This window comes from Pollicipes pollicipes, unplaced genomic scaffold, assembly GCF_011947565.3.
Source record: "Pollicipes pollicipes isolate AB1234 unplaced genomic scaffold, Ppol_2.1 Scaffold_3216;HRSCAF=3773_pilon_pilon_pilon, whole genome shotgun sequence".
Classification (NCBI taxonomy): Eukaryota; Metazoa; Arthropoda; class Thecostraca; order Pollicipedomorpha; family Pollicipedidae; genus Pollicipes; species Pollicipes pollicipes.
In genome coordinates, this window is record NW_023596251.1 from 5,969,783 (window position 1) to 5,993,291 (window position 23,509).

General features: G+C 56.1%; 1 protein-coding gene across 1 annotated transcript in view; it reads left to right on the forward strand.

Annotated features, from left to right (window-relative positions):
- The window catches only part of LOC119090964 (regulator of G-protein signaling 7), a gene marked incomplete at its 3' end in the record, with an annotated part of 85,792 nt that overhangs the window by 42,855 nt on the left and 19,428 nt on the right, over positions 1-23,509 (forward strand).

Sequence of the window (23,509 nt, forward strand, 5' to 3'; positions counted from 1 at the left end):
GCAGCAAGACCACCCGCTGATGGAGACGTCTTCTACACTTACACCTCACCTCTATGCAGGCCTGAAAACATTCTCAGCTCGTATTAGTTGCATCTGTCAAAGGGTGCTTTATCGCTGATACGTAAACTTATGGCTGCATCTGGTTCGTGGAATCGAAGATCTGGTTCGAAGGGTTGAGAGTCTCGTTCGGAAATCAAGGATCTGATTCGGAAATCAAGATCTTGTTCGAGGGACCGGAGATCTGGTTCGAGGAGCTGTGATTTGCTTCGGGGACCAACTCTCTGGTCTCGGGGGCCGAGATGTGTTTCGGGAAATCGAGAATCTAGTTCGGGTAATCTGGAATCTGATTCGGAAGATCGGGGCTGGCTCGTGGAATCCGAATCTGGTTCTGGGGATCGGAGATCCGGTTTGGGGGACAAAACGATCTGGTTGGGAGGACCGATAATCGAGTTCCTTAGACCGGGGACCTGGTCCGCGAAATGGGGTCCGGTTTTGGGATGTGAGATTTTGTGGTGGATCCGGAATTTGTTTGGGATGGATCTTGTTCGAGAGATTTAGCTTCAGGTCTTCGTAGGACAGGGGCTTTTTGAGCCCCTGGCAAAAAACACCGGTTAACTGACCGTCAAAGGTGGCTGACGCCAAATGGGGGTCATTGTTTGGAAGTAAGATTTACTGATGTTTCAGACTGTTGTGCGCGGAACTTTCATTCATATTTCGGTAAATGATAACGCCGTTTATATGGATAATAGTTGGAATGATAAATATGTCCATACCGGCTCATTATCTCAAACAGCCTGTATAGCTATAATGTTTGACCGCGCTGTAAAATCAGCACGGCTGGAAGTGGAGCGCTTGTCCAAAAGCCGGACCAGTCCTGTTTCCAGTCCCCTCTTGATCATCACACACCCAGCCATCGCTATGATAATGACACGCCCAGCCATCGCTATGATCATGACACGCACAGCCATCGCTATGATAATGACACGCCCAGCCATCGCTACGATCATGACACGCCCAGCCGTCGCATGATCATGACACGCACAGCCATCGCTATGATCCTGACACGCCCAGCCATCGCTATGATCATGACACGCCCAGCCATCGCTATGATCCTGACATGCACAGCCATCGCTATGATCATGACACGCCCAGCCATCGGTATGATCATGACACGCCCAGCCATCGCTGTGATGCTACCCGCCGCCCCTGCTGTGCGTCGGTTATTTTGGGACGCATGTGACCGGGCTGTCAAATGCGTCTTGCGTTTGTGACAGTGTGATACGTTGCATGCTTTACAGCGTAATACATTGTGCCATCTGTAACCGAGGACTTTGTGAAACGTATCGAGACGTTTCGAAACCAGTATCTCACCGACCCAAGCCAATCATTCCAGAACTGATCCATCGTTTTATCTCTGCCCTATCGTTGTCGTTATCGCTACTCCATCGTTTTAATTTTTAAGGTGGTTGCTCCTCTGCAACACATTTGACCTTGGTGAGAGTCTATTGATCCAGCAAACTGGCCTTTAAAATTCACACCATCTCCCTGTCCCAATCATGACATCGAAGAAGCTTACCTCCGATCAGATGCTAGCATTCGGCACACATGAAACCGTCAAATCGCCAATCCGTCAAACAGAACGACATCGCCCCGTAATAATGGCATTCTTTGCGTTCCGCGTCACACGGAAGGGCGAGACCTGCCTTGGACACGAACCCACCAGAGCTCGCAGCGGCGGGTGTGGTCAGGTGCCCCGCCGCTCGACTGTGGGTGTCGGAAGTGGCCACTTCCGGGGCCGGAAGCGGCCACTTCCCGCGAAGGTCCAGCGGACGAGCCGGATCCCGCCTCGGAAGGCCCCGGCGAGATCCGGGTCCGGCTCCGGTTCCACCGTACTGGCCCGGCCCCTCTGCCATTGTTCAGAAGTGTGTGCTCTTCTGATCGATGGGGGGGGGGGGTGGGCGTGGGGTGAGACAAGGGGGGGGGAGAGAAGGCATGAAGCCGCAGAGCGGGATGGGGCAGTGTGCCTGTGTGAGGTGTTCAGTGTTACTAGACGTTCTCCCGGCTTCTCTTTCCCGTACCTATTTCCTTTTTGGCTGGCCGGGACTGTCTCAGCCCGGTGGTGGGGTGCCCATCTCTGGTTGGGCCGTGGCTGTCTCAACCCGGTGGTGGGTGCCCATCTCTGGCTGGCAGTGACTGTCTCAGCTCGGTGGTGGGGTGCCCATCTCTGGTTAGCCGTGGCTGTCTCAGCCCAGTGGTGGGGTGCCCAACTCTGGTTAGCACCGTGGCTGTCTCAAGCCCAGTGGTGGGGTGCCCATCTCTGGTTGCCCTCTGGGCGTGGCTGTCTCAGCCCAGCGGTGGGGTGCCCATCTCTGGTTAGCCGTGGCTGTCTCAGCCCAGCGGTGGGGTGCCCATCTCTGGTTAGCCGTGGCTGTCTCAGCCCAGTGGTGGGGTGCCCATCTCTGGGCCGAGGGAGTGAGCCCTCAAGACTGCACAAACATTGTCATCTAGTTTCACTATTTAATTGATGTTGAGCTAATCACATGTTCGGACTACGATAATATTCAGATATCTAAAAAGCGTGCCCCTCCATCGATATCACTCATTATCTCATATCCATATGCATATCCATACCCATATCCGCTGCTGCTGGCATCACCATCCCGAAACAATGAGATAACTTTACGCTAGGAGGAGATGGCGCCGCATGGCTCTGGGATAAGTAAATGGCCTCCTTCGTTATCTTCCTTTTTGATGGCGCTCAGTAGCCCGTCGCCTGGGGCTCGCTGGATAAAAAGATTCACATGGCGGGTCTCTCGACTGGAACGGTCGCTACCATCATCCCTTTCACGGCAGCTCGCTCTCGGCCGGAGGCATGGCCCGGACAATCAAAGGGCCGAGGAGAATGGAGGCCGGGGGCAGAGCGGCTGGTGAGGGGATGCTCATGTAAAATGCCTTCCTTTGTGGAACACACGCAAAAATCAAAACAAAGTTGAGTATCGCGTTGCGATGGCTTCCTCCAAACGATTCCTCCGACCCGTTTTGCAACTTGTAAAATGATGGCTTATCTTGGTAGATGCCAAAATACCTGAGATAACTTGTTGAACGACTTGGTCAATGACCAATCAGTCAGCCTCCGCCAAGGGGTCATACTGTGGGCCAGAGGGACCTCCCAGAGGTCGGGGGCGCTTCCTGACCTGAGCCTCCTGACCTGACCTTCATGACCGCTCGCCGCGGAGTTCCCGGTAAGGCCGGCGGAGCTCTGTCATTTCCGTTGTTCTGTCAGGCCGAAGTCTGGCGCCGTTCCGTCGGGCCGGAGTCTGACGCCGTTCTGTCGGGCCAGAGTCTGGCGCCGTTCTGTCGGGCCAGAGCCTGGCGCCGTTCTGTAGGGCCGGAGTCTGGCGCCGTTTTGTCGGGCCAGAGTCTGGCGCCGTTCTGTCGGGCCGGAGACTGGCGCTGCTCTGCCGCTGATCACCTCTGGCGAGCGTCCAGCCATATCACGCTCGACAGGCGTCTGTACCCGGCCGTGAAATCACGGCCGTCCCACCAGCACAGATATAGCGCTCTGTCGACCATGGTGCGAGCATGGCAGCCTCAGACGTCCCGGCTTGGCTGGGGCCCGCACGGCACGCTACCAGGAGGGCCTCAGACGTCCCGGCTTGGTTGGGGCCCGCGCGGTACGCTGTCAGGAGGGCCTCAGACGTCCCGGCTTGGCTGGGGCCCGCGCGGTACGCTGTCAGGAGGGCCTCAGATGTCCCGGCTTGGCTGGGGCCCACGCGGTATGCTGTCAGGAGGGCCTCAGATGTCCCGGCTTGGCTGGGGCCCACGCGGTACGCTGTCAGAAGGGCCTCAGATGTCCCGGCTTGGCTGGGGCCCGCGCGGTACGCTGTCAGGAGGGCCTCAGATGCACCAGGTGGGCCCCAGCCAATCCGGGACACCTGAGCTGGATTGGCTGGGGCCCACCCGGTACGCTGTCAGGAGGACCTCAGATGTTCCGACACGGGTGAAGCGTCCGCTACTCCGCGGCTAGAGCTCGAAATCAGGCGATCTACTGGTCAAGCGGGCTCTGCTTGATCTGCATGTGCTCAGGGCAGTTGGACTGGGGCGGGCATGGCAATGCAGGCAGACTGGAGTCTCCGCGCCGTTTACGGCGGACCGTGACAAGCTGGTGATCCCGGAGTGACCCGGTGCAACAGAGATAAGACAAATGCGTGCACAGGGAAAACATGACACTGCATGCGCGATACAATACCGTCTTTTTGAGAGCTGGACCTACTGGGCAGCGTCTGCTCCCGGAGATCCTCCTGACTATAGCGCTAGTGAAGCAAACACGCACCCAAGCAATGGAGCAGCCCGAATAACCCAAATGACTGAGCAAACTGTTTGGCTCGGCGTAAGCATCTGTGCAACTGTACGGGTGTAAACGTAGCCATGCCTTCAATAGGATTTTCATCCTTAAATGTCATTTAAATGGGCTGGGTTCGTTTCTGCTGTGGCGGCATTCGATAAGGTTAAAACACAAACACAGTTTAATCTGCCGCAAGGTTATCAGCTTCATGACCCAGTCGACCTCGGTGTCAGTCAGCCCAGCCTAAGGGTCCCATATACCTACCCCTGCATCAAGCGCTTACAAAGCCGTTGACTTACTCTTCAAGAAACTGGTGTTGGCACCCGGCTAACCGTTCCGCCAGAATGACGTCATCGACCTACCATGACGTCACCGGTTAATTGCCGGCGAAGGTCTCGGATGAATTCAGCCGAGCTCCAACATTGAACGTCATTCCCGCTGCGGCGTCGAATTCGGCTGGGATGGCTCGTGACATGTGAGCTGTGGCGACCTCCGCGCACAGTGGCGCCACTCCCGTATCGCCGCTCACGTTTTCTCCATTTTCACCCCTTTGGTGCCCCTTTCCCAGTGCTGTGTCATTTCAGTGGTGCCGTTCTGCTGTCTCTCCAACATCGCCTGTCCCCTGTCACCGCTTCTGCGGCGTGCCACCAGTGTCGCTTCAGTGTCTTGCTCGAACGTCGCTCCACCGTCGCTCCAGCGTCTCTCCAGCGCCGCTCCATCGCCGCCGTTGCAGTGGCGTCCTTCACTGTCGCTCCACCGCCGCTGTAGTCTCTCGCTCCACAGTAGCTGCAGCGCCGCTCCATCGCCTCCGCCGCTCCTCTGCCCGCGGTAATGGCGCCGGCTCTAGGCGGCGGCGGTGGCGGTGGCGGCGGCGGCGGCGGCGGCGGCGGCGGCTTCTGGTCGACAGTGATTGAGCGCGGACGCGTCTCGCTAACGAACGACACCGGATACGCGACCAGGGCTCGGCCTCTGCTGTGATCAGGACGGCTGCGGTCGTGCTTAGCAGAGCTCCGGCTGCCGGCGTGTTCAGGACAGCTCGGGGTGCCCGCGTGCTTAGCACAGTTTTTACTGCTATCTCTTTCAAGATGTTCGGGGTGCCCGCGCGCTTAAAACGGCGTCGGTGCAGCCGTTCTCGGGTTGTTTCGGGCTCCGCACGCCCAGGAAAGCTTAGGGTGCCGGTGTGCTTAAAGCGGCTTCAGCTGCGACGGTGCTGAGAATGGCACTGGATAAGGCTGCATTTGAAACGGCCTCAGCAGCACACGACCCCAGCACAGCTCCTTACAAAGTCGTGTTTGGCCGGACACCGGGCACGGGCGTGCCCAGCCCAGTCCTCCTGGCTTTAAATTATTCTGGGTTCGAATAATTACGGGTACTGGTGAGCTCCTGACAGGTTTGGTCGTGGGCGAGAGGCCAACGGCGTCGGGGTGTGTAGGCGAGAGGACAACGGCGTCGGGGTGTGTAGTCAGTAGAACAAAGCGCCTGTCCGCAGATAACAAACTTATGGGACAGGCACAGCCACTGAACGCCGAACGAACGCGTGACGAAGCCTCAGCACACCTTTTTGTCCCGACGGTGGTCAACAGTTTGTAGTCTCTCAACAGCCAACATGTGAATCGACAGAATTCAGCGTTGTGCGTGAGACTGAACACGCCCTGCACGGGCGCATGTACGCCAACCGACGAGCCGGTCGATTGCCATACCTGCGAACCGGGCAAATGGGCACTAACCAGCGCCGCGGACGGCGGGGCCCGTCTGCCCCGATGAATATATAGTGGACAGTGATAGCAGCACGTGATTGCCTCTGCCTTAATTGGATGGGTTAATGGCGCGCCGTCGGCAGACACCTGAGCGCCATTAGTGACGCTGGTCGGCCCGGCGGCTGCTGATCGCGGCCGCTCGCCGGTGAGATGTTGAACTGAGCGCCGTTAGTGACGCTGGTCGGCCCGGCGGCTGCTGATCGCGGCCGCTCGCCGGTGAGATGTTGAACTGAGCGCCGTTAGTGACGCTGGTCGGCTCGGCGGCTGGATCGCGGCCGCTCGCCGGTGAGATGTTGAACTGAGCGCCATTAGTGACGCTGGTCGGCTCGGCGGCTGGATCGCGGCCGCTCGCCGGTGAGATGTTGAACTGAGCGCCGTTAGTGACGCTGGTCGGCCCGGCGGCTGGATCGCGGCCGCTCGCCGGTGAGATGTTGAACTGAGCGCCGTTAGTGCCGCTGGTCGGCTCGGCGGCTGGATCGCGGCCGCTCGCCGGTGAGATGTTGAAGAATGAGGACCGGTGGTGACTGCAACATGCATTGTCGGGAGTTCTTAAAGCGGCCGCCTCAGGCTGCTGGATACCTCGTGACGTATCTGGTAGTAGCATTCACGCGTTCGTGCTCTGCTTGGCCTAATAAGTGGATGACTTATTACCGAGCTTCGGCGGAAGTGTGTGACGAGCAGAGGCCCCACGCCGATCCGGTGACGAGCAGAGAGCCCACGCCGATCCGGTGATGACGAGCAGAGACCCCACGCCGATCCGGTGACGAGCAGAGGCCCCACGCCGATCCGGTGATGACGAGCAGAGGCCCCACGCCGACCCGGTGGTGACGAGCAGAGGCCCCACGCCGACCCGGTGATGACGAGCAGAGGACACATGCAGACCCTGTGGTGACGAGCAGAGGCCCCACGCCGACCCGGTGATGACGAGCGGGGGCCCCACACCGATTCGTTGATCTTCACTGTCATGCATGGCAGGACGGCTGCGGGGTTTTTGCCTTGGTGAGGAGACAAAAGACGCATTGCCAGTATTGACGTTGTAAACTTCCTTTTCGCTTGCAATCGCTTTTAATTCGTTTTTATTTCTGCCGGCTAGGTCTGTTTTCTTTTCAATTCCTTTTTAGCTGAAGCCAACTAAGAACACGGGGTTTTCCGCTTCAGCAGCGACTTTGAGGACTGACCTTGGTGGGCTCGATTGCTCGAGACTTTTTCATAGGGGCGGGTTATTTCGTTGGTAAAAGTGTCATTGGTGTCCATGCTTTTTCGAATCAAACATTGGATTTGTGCCGGGTCTTATAAGCATGGTTGCTAAAAGGCAGCATCATTATATTTTCATTCTGCTCAGACTGGGGTTCACTCGCTTCTTCGCTTCCAAATTTGTCATGCATTGTCTTAGATATTTGCTTCCCTTTTTGGAGGGTGGACTGAGGTACCTTGCTTCAAGCTCTACGATTTTGCTCCCCTGCATAAATCATGTGCGTGCGCATTACCACTGCAGGTACAAAATTTGAGGTGGTGTTTTCCCTTCACCGAAACAGTTCAGGCTAGTTTCATCTGCGTCATCATTTTTGAAGAGCTTTTGTTACAGCCCTGCCAAAAATTGTATTATTGTATTTCTCCTAGAGTAAACATAAATTAATAAAGCAAAGTATATCCGCGAACAAGTCCAATATAAATTCCATATTACCGGTTTCGCGTTTTTACGTTGGACGCAATGTTAAAGTTTTACGTAGTACTATGATTGGAAAACCTCCAACACGTCGTTACGTCATGCGTGATCAAGCTCTGGATAAAATTTCGGAAAATTGCCAGAGTGAAAAGAGCATGCCCTTGATGATAAGAATAATATATAATTGGGCAGCGGAGTAGTGCACAGTTTTGGGGACATCAGCCTCCTTTTGTCAGGCCCAGCTCTCGTAACTCGACTGCAGCCAAGTAAACCTCCGTTTGTCAGGCTCAGCTCCTGTCACTCGACTGCAGCTGAGAATGTGTGATGATAGAGACAATGAGATGGAACTGAATTTTTCAGAACGGTGGAGTTGTCACATACTTGCCCGAAAGAGGCTGCATGATTGCATCATACCTCAGCCTAGTCACCTAAATGGAATCTGCCATCACCGTATGACAGCTTCCACGGCGCATCGCAAGTTAAACCAGATAAACGACAGAAAATGGTCTTTCCTAGCTTGCCAAAGACTGTATAAGTCTGTGTAAAGCTGTCCAAGACTACCCAAGCCTGTTCTAGTTTTCCCAAGTCGATCAAAAACCACCAAAGGCTGTTTAAAGGCTGCCAGTCTGCCCATCAAACGCAATTCCTATTTCCTACCTCCACTGATGATGTTTGAACAGGAAGATAGCTGCTTTCCAACGACGCATTTTAAACAACGAATTGCTTAAACACTATTTCCTCACCTTATGGTGGCTGTTCAGCGAAAAATACAACGTGCTGTTGCACGATGGTTTCGCGGGATTGGTGAGGCGTCTGCACAAAGGCCTCTTCTCCAGCTCAGCCTTCGTCGAGAGGCAATTCAGCCTGTTTGTCTGTCCACGTGCGAGAACCCTCTCTGTAACGGAAGGGCGGCGGAGCTCATTGGGGTCCTCGGTGCGCGGGGGCTCAAACCAGTAGTGGAGATGGATTTTCGGACAGAAGTAGTTTGATAAAGGCCAAGAAACACGAAGGTGATTGGTACCTGAAATCAAACGTGGCAAGCACTGCAGCTGGGAATTATTTGTGAGTTTCGCCAGTGCACATAAGGTATGCCGTATTGTTATGCCATGACCTGCATCGATATTCGCATCGAACAGATGTGATGATCATTATCTGGACTGATTAAAAAAGCAAGGGAAGACTTGGCGCAGCATGGCAATGGCTAATGGAGATGCAGTGCGCGGAGAAAGCTGAGATGAACATCCTCTTTCGAGGTGCGATAGATGATTTTTATTTGATGAATTGATGCGAAAAGAGTATGAACTATAGCTGCCTTGAAGAATCACACATTTCATTTTCTCCTTAAACGTCAGCCATGCTCTAAGACGGCTTTAGAGCCATGCCCCGCGCAGCTCTACTGGTCGTCGCCGATAGCACAGAAAAATACCCAGAGATCCACCAAAGGGCTGGATAACCGACTTTTTGACAACAACGCAGAGTTTAGATCGAACTCCAAAACCCCGGAGATTTTGCTGGCCGTGTTTACCGTACTTACCGTCCATACTGCTCGCGATGCAATGTCTGATTTTGAATGAAGGAAGCGTGACGTTTTTATCGTGACCCGCTGTATGGAAAGTCAACAACCATGATAGTCACATAGCCCAGGAACTTTGCCGCCACCAGGATTTGAACACAGGTCTCCGCGCGGGAGCCACTCTGCCATGGCGTCCCGAAATCATCCACACTAGCTGACCAGCCATCGGGCTGCCGGCTTCGGAGGCTGCCATGGTGAGCTGTCGAGTCGTGTTGTTTTACCGTGCGGCGCAGTTTGACCGGCGGCGGCCCCGCCGACAGGACCAGCTGACGACTGACCCAGGCGGCCCCGCTGACAGGACCAGCTGACGACTGACCCGGACCGGCCCCGCTGGCAGGACCAGTTGACGACTGACCCGGAGCGGCCCCGCTGGCAGGACCAGCTGACGACTGACCCGGACCGGCCCCGCTGACAGGACCATCTGACGACTGACCCAGGCGGCCCGCTGACAGGACCAGCTGACGACTGACCCGGAGCGGCCCTGCTGACAGGACCATCTGACGACTGACCCAGGCGGCCCCGCTGACAGGACCAGCTGACGACTGACCCGGAGCGGCCCCGCTGACAGGACCATCTGACGACTGACCCAGGCGGCCCCGCTGACAGGACCATCTGACGACTGACCCGGAGCGGCCCCGCTGACAGGACCATCTGACGACTGACTCGGAGCGGCCCCGCCGACAGGACCAGCTGACGACTGACCCGGAGCGGCGCCGCTGACAGGACCAGTTGACGAGTGACCCGGAGCGGCCCCGCTGCCAGGACCATCTGACGACTGACCCGGAGCGGCCCCGCTGACAGGACCATCTGACGACTGACCCGGAGCGGCGCCCTGCGGGCGTGACGCTCCTCGTTAGAGCTCTGTGCAGCCCTGGCCCCACACAGTGCTCGGCTTCTGGCGGGTCGCTGCAGCAAATCAGGAATTTGATGGGCCGCCGCGCGACAACCGATTACACTTCGCCATGATAGACATTTATTGCGGATGGGTCTCTTCATTACATATAGACAATCATTCGCACGTTAAAGCGCCAGCATAGAAGAACATTGCTTTCGGGTAAACAATAAAGTAAGAATTCGGGCAGCTTGGCATATCATCGATGCGTTCATCGTCCAGACGTGAAAACGTGCGCAATTGCGCCTCCTAAGGACGATCACCAGAAATCGAGCGCCATGTCTTCTGCAGATACCAAGAGCTGACAAGGCCTTAGCACCTTTAAGCACGCGGAGGCTACCGCATGTTTGCATGGGGTCACGCTAAAGCTCATTGCTCTGACCCATTACGACTCGGTCCAGTGACTCAGCACCGGTGCCGCAGGGGCACTGACTTCGGCCGGTGTAGGGGAGTAGCGCCCCTCGGGTCTCAGCTCCGGTCACGGGTGGGCAGTGCAAGCTGTTCATTTCAGGACCTAGCGACCTTGCCGGTACGTGAGCTCCCACTCCTCGTTCCGGCCGCTCCCTCCTCAGCACCTGTATTCCGGCCTCCGACCCTCTCACCGTTCCTCATCCTCATTTTATCGGGGTCGCCGTGCCCCCTCGCCCGCGTACCCGGGTTGATCGGATCCTGGTGGCTGAGAGGCGAGTCGTGCGGGTCAGCCAAGGCGCGTTCCAACACTCCACTTTGGCCGGGACATCTGGGGAAGCCGCGGGGGAGGGGCGAAGGGTCTCACCGGGGTCTAGCGGCGTGTCGCTCGAGCTGCGGCTGGGTGCTCCGTGCGGGTCCCCGCTTGGGGCGCCTGGCCGTGCGCAGCGGCTTAAGGGGTCAAGGGGCGACGGCGCTGAACCATGGCCAGGACGGGGAGGGGTCTCCCCTCCCACACAGCCAGAAGGGGTTACACCTGGCCGTGTGGGAGGCGTCGTTTGCCCCGTATAGCACCGGGGTAGCCCCGGCGGTGACCACCTCCCAAGGGAGTGTTGGGTCGTTCTCCAGTTGGGCTCCGAGGCGGGTGGGGAGCCCCGGTGCCGTATGCATGAAATTACCTGCATGATTCTCATCACCGAAACCCACCAACAGCGACCCCTCCAACGACGCAGCGACGCAGGCACACCAGCCCGATTTGGAAGCCCCAATGTCTCGGAGTCTGACTCCCCTGCCCACCCCAAGCGGCCGCGGAGTCTGACTCCCCTGCCCACCCCAAGCGTCCGCGGAGTCTGACTCCCCTGCCCACTCCAAGCGGCCGCGGAGTCTGACTCCCCTGCCCACCCCAAGCGGCCGCGGAGTCTGACTCCCCTGCCCACTCCAAGCGGCCGCGGAGTCTGACTCCCCTGCCCACCCCAAGCGGCCGCGGAGTCTGACTCCCCTGCCCACCCCAAGCGGCCGCGGAGTCTGACTCCCCTGCCCACCCCAAGCGGCCGCGGAGTCTGACTCCCCTGCCCACCCCAAGCGGCCGCGGAGTCTGACTCCCCTGCCCACCCCAAGCGGCCGCGGAGTCTGACTCTCCCGTCCACTTCAGGCGGCCGCGGACTCTGTCTCCCCTGTCCACTCCAAGCGGCCGCGGAGCCTGACTCCCCTGCCCACCCCAAGCGGCCGCGGAGTCTGACTCCCCTGCCCACTCCAAGCGGCCGCGGACTCCGTCTCCCCTGCCCACTCCAAGCGGCCGCGGAGCCTGACTCTCCTGCCCACTCCAAGCGGCCTCGGAGTCTGACTGTCCTGCCCACTCCATGCGCTCGAGTGACTTGCGTCGCGAAGCCGACACTCATGCACCAATGCCCCACCGTGGGATATTGTAAGGCGCAAACCTGGATGTTGACGGGAGGCTTGGGCGCCATATGACCAACGTAGTCGGTGCGCCCCAAAGCCCAAATCATCATCATCATTTGACGGGAGGCTGAACCCGCTGAAACTTAACGAGCGAGCCAATGTGAGCAGGCCACATCGAAACTATGCACTCCAAAAGACGCACGTAGATGCACAGACGGTGTGATAGAGGTATACCTTACCAATGCCGCAGAAATCCGACGCACGTTAGCAGCCAAGCAACTCACATGCCGTGTTGAGGGCAAGGAGGCACCAACGTGCCGATCACTGTCAGGCCGCACTCTGCAAAGAACATTGCGAAAGGAGCGATATCATGCTGAGACCCTAGAGGAGTGTCGGAGGAGGAGATAGTCGATGGCCTAGGGAGACATGGAGTTACTGTCGCCGGACGAATCCGGTGCAGGGAGGGTGGAAAGCTTGTAGACACAGACGCAGTTATCTTAATTTTCAACAGGCTGAATATCCCGTCGAAAGTTTACATTGGGTATCGCGAAATACCTGTTAGAATGTACGTACCTGATCCCGTTTGCTGCTTCAGGTACCAGCATTATGAACACGTTACTGACTGGTGTCAGAAGAAGGTTAGGTGCCTGCGTTGCACTTCATCCAAGCACCAGTCTAGGGAATGCACTTCTAACGACATGAAGTGCGCCAACTGTGGCGAACGTCATGCCCCATCTTATAGAAAGTGTCGTGTTTTAATTCTGGAGAAGAAAGTAATTGCGATCACAGTGAAGGAAGGTGTGTCGTTCGGAAAGACGTGGCGTCGGGTGGGGGAACAGTGGCGTAGGGTGAGGGAAACAGTGGCGTAGGGTGAGGGAAACAGTGGCTAGGAAAAGCTACGGTAATGTCGCACTCACAACCACAAAACCACCACCAATGCCACCAACTGATGTCAGCGAAGCCCTTCACTCTTTTGGGCTAGATGCCTTTAAACGCATGACAGTCGGAGATTTCGTGCTCTTGGTTATAAAAACCTCAGTAGTGGTCCCGTGTCCATTTTTGCTACTTCCAGTGCAGGGACTGTTCAGGCAGCTGCGGCAGACTGCTCCGCGCCCTCCGGGACGCCGGACCGGACCCCGTTTGTCTCGACGGCCGTCCGGGACGCTGCGCCGGCCGGCCAACCCACAAACCCCTCTTTGTTTGCCCCTGGCGAGGCGAAAGGGGAAGACCATTGGACTACAGTCCAACGACGCCGGGGGTCCCGCTCCCCTGTAACCACTGTCGTACCCACGGACACGACGTCACGTCAAACTTCTGCCGTTCCCCGACACAACCGGGTGCGTGCCGCCGCAACGAGTCCACCAAAACAACGCGCATTCGTCCGGCCGGCGGCCCTGGACCTCGGGGCTGTGGGACGTGCAGGTCCGCTCCGGGCCGGGAGTGGCGGCCCCGGCCACAGTGAGAGCAAGCCTCCCACGGGCGGGCTCTCTGGTCTCGCCGAACCAATGGGCCCGCCCCGTTTGCCGCCGCCGAGCGTACCAGGGCGGAGCACGTCTACGTCATTGTCTCTATCTGCGGGCCGCGCCTCCAAGCGTCCCCCCCAACCTGATCGGTCTGCCGACAGAGGGTGGCAACCCGAGGACCCACCCAAGAAGCCAGTCAGGCACTGCCGAGGCTGAGGGGCGCGAAGGCCATGCAGTTGGTCCAGTCATTCTTCGCAGAAGTAGGACCGAGTGACATTTTTAAAACTGGGTTGACTAACGTGTTAGCTCTGTGACACCAATCTGGCAGTGGAACCCCGGATGTCGATTTGTATTCTTTTGTGAGGACCCTGCCCCGACCCCAGTGTTAAGATTCCCCCCACGTTGGCTGGAATGGGCCCCAATGCCCCTTCCCCCCGCAATGGGTAGTGGCGGCTCGTACCACTCTCATAAACAAAAGTCATGGTAACCCTCACCACGAGATAAAAATCGTAATAGCTGAGCAGATAAATGATGCAATAAACTTCCATACCTAGCGCCACAAGACACGCAATCAGTGATATGTGAGTTGAAGTGAAAAGCCCTGGAATATAGGGATTACCTAAGTCCTTGATGGCTAACCCCGTCCCCGTCCCCACAACCAAAATGCGTGCCGCCTCCCATGGCCGTCATAGAGGAGTGCCATCGGCGCCCTAATGTGGTCTCTAAAGGGGCGCCTTCACGTGCTGATCAGAAGAGACGTGTGCGTCCAGTGCCTGCTCCCCGGATCCAATCCTGTACTGCTTAAATAAAAGGCTTTTAGAAATTATCCCAAGATTACAAGCATGTATTGTTTAATCAAGCCTAAGTGGGCTAAAACCCGGTAAGAAAAATGGCGGGGGGGGGGGGCAGGCTGTCGGGTCTTCGGTTCGGCCCGGCCAATACTTTAAAAAACTGACACCCCTGAATGAAACGGTCGGGGCTTGAAAGCCAATCTGCTCACTTGCAACGCGTTTTTCACCAAAAGTCTCCTGCGGTGGCATGTCTCCAACAAGCGGAGCTAGCATCGAACACGGTAATGAATTTGAGATGCTACACTGTGTACAGGGAGACGAACCTACCGCTACGGTGGCTCATGGAGGCGTAACCGTGGCAGTCCACCACAGTGTGCCTTCGGGGCCGCTCTGCCTCCGTACCGCACTGCAGGCGGTAGCAGCATCCGTGTACGTGAAGTGTCTCACCTAACTCTATGTTCTTTGCACATGCCATCCACCTCAGATATACCCCTGACGGGTCTCGAGACTCTTGCCGATCAGCTGCCGCTACCGTATGTCCTGCTGGGAGAATGAAATAGCCACAACACGGTCTGGGGACCAACACACACCGACTATAGGGGGAGCAGTATTAGTGAAGCAATAGTAGTAGCAGTAGTAGCAGTAGTAGCAGTAGTAGAGCAGAAGTAGCAGCAGTAGGGGGACTGTAGGGGAAGCAGGATTGAAAGTGTCTTAAACAGAACCGACCCTTGCCCACTGAATTCAGGCAAGGCAACGCATATCAGCGTGCCCCATCGGTCCTTCTCCGCTCTCGGTTTATCGATCTGCTTGTCTGGCTTACGTTCACGTCTGTCCCGGGCTGTGGACAGAGACCCTTTCGGCAGCAACCATTTCCCAATCTGGCTTAGCGTGGCAGCCAATGTGGAGTTGGGCGCGAGGCCCAAGAGGCGGGATTTGCGCACGGCCAAGTGGGAGAGGTTTGCGGAGGACCGTAACATCGGTACCTCGGTACGCCGAAAGACACCGACTCCGCCACGACACTAGTGAAGTCATTTAGCCCTGCTTTTTTGTGTGCCGCGGATAAGAGCATCTGTAAAACATATTGCGAGCCCCACCATCCCCCTGACCCCTGGTGGACTGAGAAGTGCAAGGAGGTGATGCAGGCCGGGAAACGCGCTTTTAGGAAACCTAACCATATCCGACTACAGCAAATCTTTCTTGGTTTATACGGTTCCGAGCTGTTGCCCGGCGTGTGGTTTTAGCTGCCAAGCAGACATCGTGGAGAACATACGTTTCGGGTGTAAACCGACATACCAATATCAGCCAGGTGTAGAGCAGAATGCAGAGAATCGCAGGCAGATGCCTCATTTGCCCCTGCCCACCCTCGCAGTATCAGGTGGCGCCCTCACCAACCCTACCGACGTCGCAAATGAAATAGCAAGAACTCAGACCGCTGCAAGCTCAACACATACGACCCTATTCTTACTCGACACAGGAGGCAGCGGGAGTCGTCTTCCCTGGACTTCCGTCCTTTGGATTTCGATGGCTACAACGCCCCATTCGCTCTTCACAGCGTAACAGAAAGTCCCGATGGCGTTCATAATGCGATGCTCCGTTACCTACCGCGTCCATCACTGCACTGCCTCTTCAGTATAGTCAACTTAGTGTGGCAAAAGGATGACCCTCCACTGACATGGAGAGAGGCTATCGTTTTACCTCTGCTACAAGTCGGAAGGAGACGTTACACCAAAACGATTATCGTCTCATAACGCTTATATCTTGTCTTTGCAAATCATTTCAAAAGGGTAAACTCTCGCGCAGTGTGATACCTGGAAGAGAAAGAACTTCTTACTAGCATACAGTGCGGTTTCCGAAAAAACGAGGTACGATCGATTTACCCTGTATGCATGGATATAGCGGCACGCGAATGTTTCAAGCATAAACAGCATCTGGTCGCTATCTTCTTTGACATTGAGAAAGCATATGATACTGCATGGAGACACGGCGCTCTCACTAAGCTCCACAAATATGGCATAACGCGGGCATACGGCACACTTCCTTCGGAATTTCCTCAATGACAGGGGGTTCAAAGTAAGAGTAGGGTCAGCTCCGTCTGATGTCTTCGATTGGGAAAACGGCGTGCGACAAGGCAGTGTAGTCAGCATTTTTCTGTTTGCTCTAATGGTCAATGACGTTGAGGCATACTTCCCACCACATATCGGAACCTCGCTGCTCGTTGACTATCTAGCAGAATGGTGCAGCGCGCAGACAAGTAGCACAGGAATGGAGCTCCCGCAACGGCTCTGATTTTCGATATCTAAAACGACGATCATGCATTTTTGCATGAAGCGAAAAACCTGCGTGGATCCACGAGTTCACATGCACGGGCAGGAAATCTCAGTCAAGTCTGAGTCACGGTTCCTTGGATGAGTATTTGACAACAAACTGACAGATGTATAGCATTTTATAAAGCTCAGAGAAGGTGCTTTAAGGATTAAAACATTCTCAACGTCGTGCCCAAGGTGACGTATGGTGCTGATAGCAGGACACTGTTTCTCCTCTACAGGGCGCTGATCCGATTCAAGCTAGAATATGGCTGCCAAGCTTTCGAATCGGCAGGCACTTCAACGAAACGCACGCTTGACACAGTCCACTACGATTGAGTGCGCATTGCCAATGGGGCATTTAAAACCAGTCCGATCTTCAGTCTATTGAAAGCGAACAAACTGTCACTGTCACTCCGACGCGAAATGCTCTGCACACGGTATGCCTTAAAGATTTTACAGTTTCGGGCACATCCGACCTTTCGCTGCATCTTTTCGCGACATCTCATCCAGCTGTTCGAAGGTAATAATGCCACGCCATCAAAGCCTTTGTGTGTGAGGGTCAAAATGTGTTTGCAAAAATGTAACATCAGAGGGAAAGACGTCACTCGTATGATAGGCCCACTATTCCCGCCATGGGGCCTCCCAAAATCGATCTGCGAAATTTCATTCCATGCCCTGGTCAAAAGATCGACGAGTGCTGAAGAGTTTCGCTCCGAGTTTCTCCAGCGTAGGTGCATCGACTATGATAAGTATTTCTGCATGTACACGGATGGATCAACATCTAAGGCAGTCACAGGATGCCCTGCGGCGTGTGACAGCTGGACGAAATGTTCTACATTGTCCCCTTTTCTGTTTGATCTTTATCGCTGAACTTTTTGCAGCCAAGGAGGCATTATGCCTCTGCGGAGTAGGACCGAGGGAAACGGTTCCTTATTCTGTCTGACTCCTGAAGCAGTATTCCAGCCAGCTATTATTTGAAAACAGAATACGTCTTAGTTGACCGGATTATGCGACTAATTGCATCCCTCGAACAGATCGGGAAGCGTGCTGTCTTCTGTTGGGTGCCTGGAGACGCCGGCATTACTGGAAAGGAGAGGGCGGACACTGCGGCAAAGGAGGGAGCTGTCGGAACTCGCTCTCGCTCGTTTGGAGCGTCGTTTTCTGACTTTAGGCAGGTACCGTCATTTCCTTAAAGAAAGATAGATCCCATGCAAAAGGCATGGGATCGGAGGAGAACTGATGGCCACGGAAATGCGCGGAACAAACCTAGGGTTATGAAATCAAACATAGGCGGGTGGCGGTCCTTTCATTGCAGTAGAAAGGCGGGGGGTAAGCCTGTGCCGCATCCGTACAGGTCACACATACGGTACACAAGGTTTTATCCTTTCAGCAGGACAAGCACCGGAATGTCTTCGTTGTGACTATGCGCTGTCCGTCGCCCATGTCGTTGTGCAGTGCCCACGCCTTGCCACGGAGCGCTATCACCACTCTGGTCGTCATTTGCAACGCAACTTGTCCTTGCGCTCACTTACAGGCGAGGACCCCGCTATCGACGTCAGAGCAGTTCTCACATTGTTTAGCGACATCGACTTCACGGTCGCATACTCCCCTTTACGGCAGCTTCTGACGCCATGGTTGAAGGCACCCTAGCGTACTTGCTTTGCCCTCTGCCTGTCGCGACCGTCCATTCTGCAACTTGCGCTGTTTGGATGCGCTGAAAAGCCTACAATAGCAACCTTTCTGTTTTAACACAACATAGTTCTACACAGCAATAGGATGGGCGCAAAATGGCCGCGGATGTCGACGCAGCCTTAAGCCCAAATAACAACAGCAACTCGGCACCGGTATCGCTCGAGTCGATTACTTCGCGAAGATCACCACCCGTGATGACTGGGCAGGCGGCTGACCGCCTCAGTAACCGCCCGGTCAGATAGGCCCAGCACAACTTTGCTCAGAATGACGCCTGCAAGTAAAGACCAACTGTGGTGACTCTCAAGGATGCCCTGGGATGCCGTGGGATGGCCTGGATAGCCCAGGCTGATCTCGCTCAGGAGAGTCCGCCCAGCATTGCATACCTGGGTGACCTCGGCCGCAGTGAATCTGCCTAGGGTGACCCCGGCCGCAGTGACCCTGTCCGAGGTGACTCGATCCGACGCTGCCCTCTTCCGGGCGCGGGCGAGCCTCCCCTGCTCGGCCCCCTCCCCCGGTCTGGTCTGACACGCCAGCAGCCAATTAAGGGGCTCCAGCCGGCCGCGCCGCCGGGTGAGTGGATTAAGACGAGTGATTTATGCTGGGCGGCCACGACTGGTGCTCAGACGCGAACGGAGACGACCGGGCACCACACGGTCACCGAACGGCCACCCGAACACCTCCGGGATGTGCTGTTGGGGCGGCAGCAGGCTGACCCGCTGTGGGAGCAGCTGGCTGGCTCTGTGGCCGCCGGCCGGCCTGCTGGCGACGCTGCCAGTGTCTGTGACGGGGAGGGGGGGGGGGGGGGGCGGCCTCGCGGGTCTCTCCGGCCAGTGCAGAACATGATTCGATAGCGGCGACGTGCCGGTGTTTCCGCGCAACGGCGGTGGGCTGGCCGCCTGACCGGGCGCCGTTTGCTCGGGTTCTGACAGAGGTGCAGTCTGGCCGTCGTGTCCCACCAGTGCCAGCGTCAGGCAGTCATGGCCCTACTACAGGCACAGCGTGGTGCTTTATCGAAACCGAGCAGTCTCGTTTCACTCAGCCGGACCGACATGTTCCACACAACCGGACTGACATGTACCCATGCATCTCGACGACCGTCACGTCCCCTACATTCCGACCGTCATGTCCTCGCACAAGCGGGCCATCATGTCCTGTACATCCCGAGCGTCATGTCCCACATATCCGACCGTCATGTTCCACCCTGTCGGACTGTCGTGTCCCGCTACACCGAGACCGCCACGTCCCATACATCCCGACCGTCACGTGCCCACACAGCCGTACCGCCATGACTCACACAACCGGCTACCATGTCTCACACAGCAGAACCGGCATGTCCCACACAACAGAGCCGTGATGTCCCACAACGCAGAGCCGTCATATCCCACACAGCTGGACTATCACGTCCCATGCAGCAGGACCGACATTTCCCACAAAGCAGGCCGTCATGTCCCACAAAGCAGGCCGTCATGTCCCACGCCGCTGGACGTCCTCGGCGCGCCAGCTCTCGCCGCGCGCCGCCGCCGTCGGCGCTGCAATCGATAAGCCATCTTTCCGTCGGAGGCGGCACCGCCAACGGGAGGCGACCGTAGACCTATGATCGGCTCCGGCGGCACTCCGGCCGGCGGCCGACCACGGGGAGAACCGCACGCCTTTCCTGTCTCCTCCCCGTCCCCGTCCGCTCCCTCCCCAGACGCTGCGCGTGTGCTCCTCTATTGATGGTGGATAGCGGCCTTATATGGAACTAAGCATGCTCGGCGATCCAGTCGATGTGTGAGTAGCTTTGTGGTGCAATGGTTGGTTGCTGGGGTAAGTGATAGGTGTTCGATTCTCGTCTTATGAAACTTTTTACTGCCTCGGCTCTCATGAGGGTGTGATGAGGATAATGACATGACTAGGGGCATGCGCAGATGAGCAGCCTTTCCGGCATCGTAATCACGGGAGTGAAGGTGTCGGTCCGGAGGCGAGGCGTGGTTCAGCACGGCAAGCCATGTCTCTAAACCTTGACCTCAGTCTTCCCCGCAAGCCATTTGCAGTCCCTCAGGGGTTTGGGGCTCCCTGTCCTGGTGGGCAGCCCTGTGTGTCAGTTAACCTTCGCCAGCGCGTAGATAACGGCAGCGGGAGACTCATCGTCGCGCGGGGGTCACCTGGTCATATAAGCGTATCGGCGCTGCTATGGTGACCGGCGCCCGCCGTTATTAACTGGCGCTGCGGTGTTGTTTGCAATGCCCTCGTGTCGTCCGATATTGTGGACTTCGCCGCCGGCAGTGGCTTTGGACAGCGGGAGATGATAGAGTCACGCAAAGCCAAAGGAGGGTGGACTAGCGGTCCACAAGCGTCGCGTAGCTCCATTTCGTAGCTCCGGCGCCAGGCGTGAATTGTTTGAGCCATGTGGGCGCGCTTTGATGGAGCTTGATGGCGAAGGCAAGCAAATGACGATCGATGCAGGTGGTTAAAGAGATTAGTTATGCATGCAGTCTACTACGCACGCGATTGCAAAGAGGAATGGCTGTAAACAGCCAAAACGCATATTCAATGCATATGGCGGTGATATGCCTGGAAGCAAGATTTGGGTAATCATCTGCCCTAAATAATTGCGGATTATAATTGCATTAATATATATGTATATATATATATATATATATATATATATATATATATATATATATATATGTATATAATTATAAAATAATTGCATTCACTAATATAATTGCGGATAAATAATTGCATTTCGTCCACAGCGCACAGTCACGTGGACTTTCTCCACGGCGCACAGTCCGTGGACTTTCTCCACAGCGCACTTTCACGTTTTGAGCACGTTGCGCGCTGCGATGCGTAACGAACTAGCTGTAATTTCTTACCATTACGTTACGACTTGGAAATATTTTGAGCGCAATTTCAGTAGCTTGTGTAGCTGTTCTGTTTTCTGTTTTGGAAATAAACTCGAGTGGATTGGACGCACCAAAAACGCTAGCTTCTCCAACTTTATTATTTCTAGGCGAGTCCATATCACCAGTTCCAAGAGCAGTCCTCAATTTCAGCCATTTGAAAATGACGGGATAACTATCACTTATGCAAATGGGGAGTCATCACACCTTACTTAACGCTGTGACAGAAAAAGGCGCCAAATGTTCACATCACTATTGCGTACCAGCTAAGTGTTGGCTGTACGGGCTGTTTGCATCATTATACCGAGCGACGCTATTGCTTACATTACTATACCGACCTATATATACATTTGGTTCCATGTCAAGACCTTGAGTTCAGAAATTCATGGTAGAGAGATCACGGCACAAAACTCAACGACTGACACGCGACATAAACGCGACTGTTAGCCAGTGGGAAATGCTGCGATTTTGTATATATGCAGCCTAAGTATATGCGTTGCACAATGTTTTTAACTGTCAGGATATATGGATTTGTAGTCCATCTTTGGAGCGTTTCTGTTAACACTTTCATTATTTTGCCAAGAAATAATGCACAGATACTCGACTGTGCATTTCCAGCACACCTGCAGATTGAATATTTCAGAGCACTGAAAGGAGACAAAAAGACAGTCCTATGGGGTGCTATGAACCTACTTGTTGATGTTAGCCTACTCGTTAGGCACCAGCTCTGGCCACGCATGCAATTTCAGGCCCAGTGTCAATTTCTGGCATCATCATCCCTCCATCTGCCCACCTTCCCATCCCCTACGTCCTTAGTCTCGTCACTGCCGTCCCCTCCCCTCTCCCCCATAGCGTCACCAGGTCGACGACACGCGCCGCACACGGCCGGAGCAGTGACCTTGGGGGTCCGCCGCGGGCATTACGAGGCGGCCCGTGACCCCGGGCTAATGAGCTCGTCGCTGTCGGGACGGCCGCTCGGCCGCCAGACCATCGGCGGGAGGGGGGAGGGGGACACCGCCCGCCAGCGGGACGTGCCTGGCGGCGGCTGGGGCCAGCCAGCGCATGCTGGGCACAGCGCAAGCTGGGCACAGCGCTGGCTGTGGCAGACCGGGTTGGGCCAGCCGCCGGCCGGGGCGTATCGAGCGGAAGCCTTGCGGCCGCTCGGTGGCTGGCCGCGCTCTCCGCTCGATGGCTGGCCGCGCTCTCCGCTCGATGGCTGGCCGCGCTCTCCGCTCGGTGGCTGGCCGCGCTCTCCGCTCGGTGGCTGGCCGCGCTCTCCGCTCGATGGCTGGCCGCGCTCTCCGCTCGATGGCTGGCCGCGCTCTCCGCTCGATGGCTGGCCGCGCTCTCCGCTCGGTGGCTGGCCGCGCTCTCCGCTCGGTGGCTGGCCGTGCTCTCCGCTCGATGGCTGGCCGCGCTCTCCGCTCGGTGGCTGGCCGTGCTCTCCGCGCAGGTGGCGGTGGGGATGGTGGGCAGGGGGTGTCCCGACCGCTAGGTGGCTGGCCGCGCTCTTCGCGCAGTGGTGGTGGGGTGGGGGGTCGGGGGGGGGGGGGGGGCTGGAAGGGGCTGACCGATCCGGAGCGGGCTCCCAGGACTGTGATATTGCGGGGAGGGATCACCGAGCCGGGGTTAGATGTGGGTGTCCTGCTGTATATGGGTTAGTAGAACGCTTTTTTTGGGGGGGGAGGGCATTGCAGAAGTATGGACCCAGTGCGACGCGTTTAAAACCCCCTCAGGACTGAGCCGGTCCCGATGAAGACAACAGCGATTGGACGGAAACAGTTCTCCCATGGTCAATAGCTCCGTCTTTCCACTCCTTCTGCGTGCCGGTTGGCTGGTTGGCCCAAGCTCAGCCCCCTATGGAGTTTAATGCGACGTTGAGCTGCCAGCTCAGCGTCACAGACATCGGGACAACGGGAGTCAGCCTTGTTGGGACATGACGCCTCGCTTCTTTATAACTCGAGGGCGGATACGAAATGTTGCCTTACGTCCCGCTGAAATATCCTCGATCCTTGTATTTATCGGTGATTCACTAACCGGCATTTCCTTTGAATGGAAGTGTGTGTTTATTGCTAATTTGTTTATTTATATCGATTTACTTAATATATTTATTCGCTTTTTACTGTTTGCCTAGGTATATATTAGGATTCAAAGTAAGGTCATTTTTATTGCGAGCCCAGTGCTCTACTAACGGAGCTACCGACAACGCCTAGCGAGAGGACAGGTCGAACAATTATTTCATCTGTGATACTCATATCTCGTCTCAATCCTTTCGTAAAACAGGTCAGTCCGTCGACTCTCGTGCCACTGGTGCTGTCACATCTGGGATCAAA